The following is a 245-nucleotide window of genomic DNA, read 5'->3' on the forward strand; positions in this document are numbered from 1 at the left end:
TGGGAGATTATTATTTTCTTTGAACAAATCAGCATTAATATTTTCATGTCACATTCTGTTAGATAAGTTCAGCGGAAACAAAATGATTTATTAAAACTTTTTTCCTGAGATAAATGTGTATATTTAGATACAAAGAAAAAAGTATAAAGGAAAACAATCACAAAAATCAAAGAATAACGGAGAACACCCATAATCCTATCACCTAAAGATAAATTGTGATAAAAGTTTCAATTATTTTCTTCTAG

Source organism: Pan paniscus, chromosome 2 (assembly GCF_029289425.2).
Source record: "Pan paniscus chromosome 2, NHGRI_mPanPan1-v2.0_pri, whole genome shotgun sequence".
In the NCBI taxonomy this organism is placed as follows: domain Eukaryota; kingdom Metazoa; phylum Chordata; class Mammalia; order Primates; family Hominidae; genus Pan; species Pan paniscus.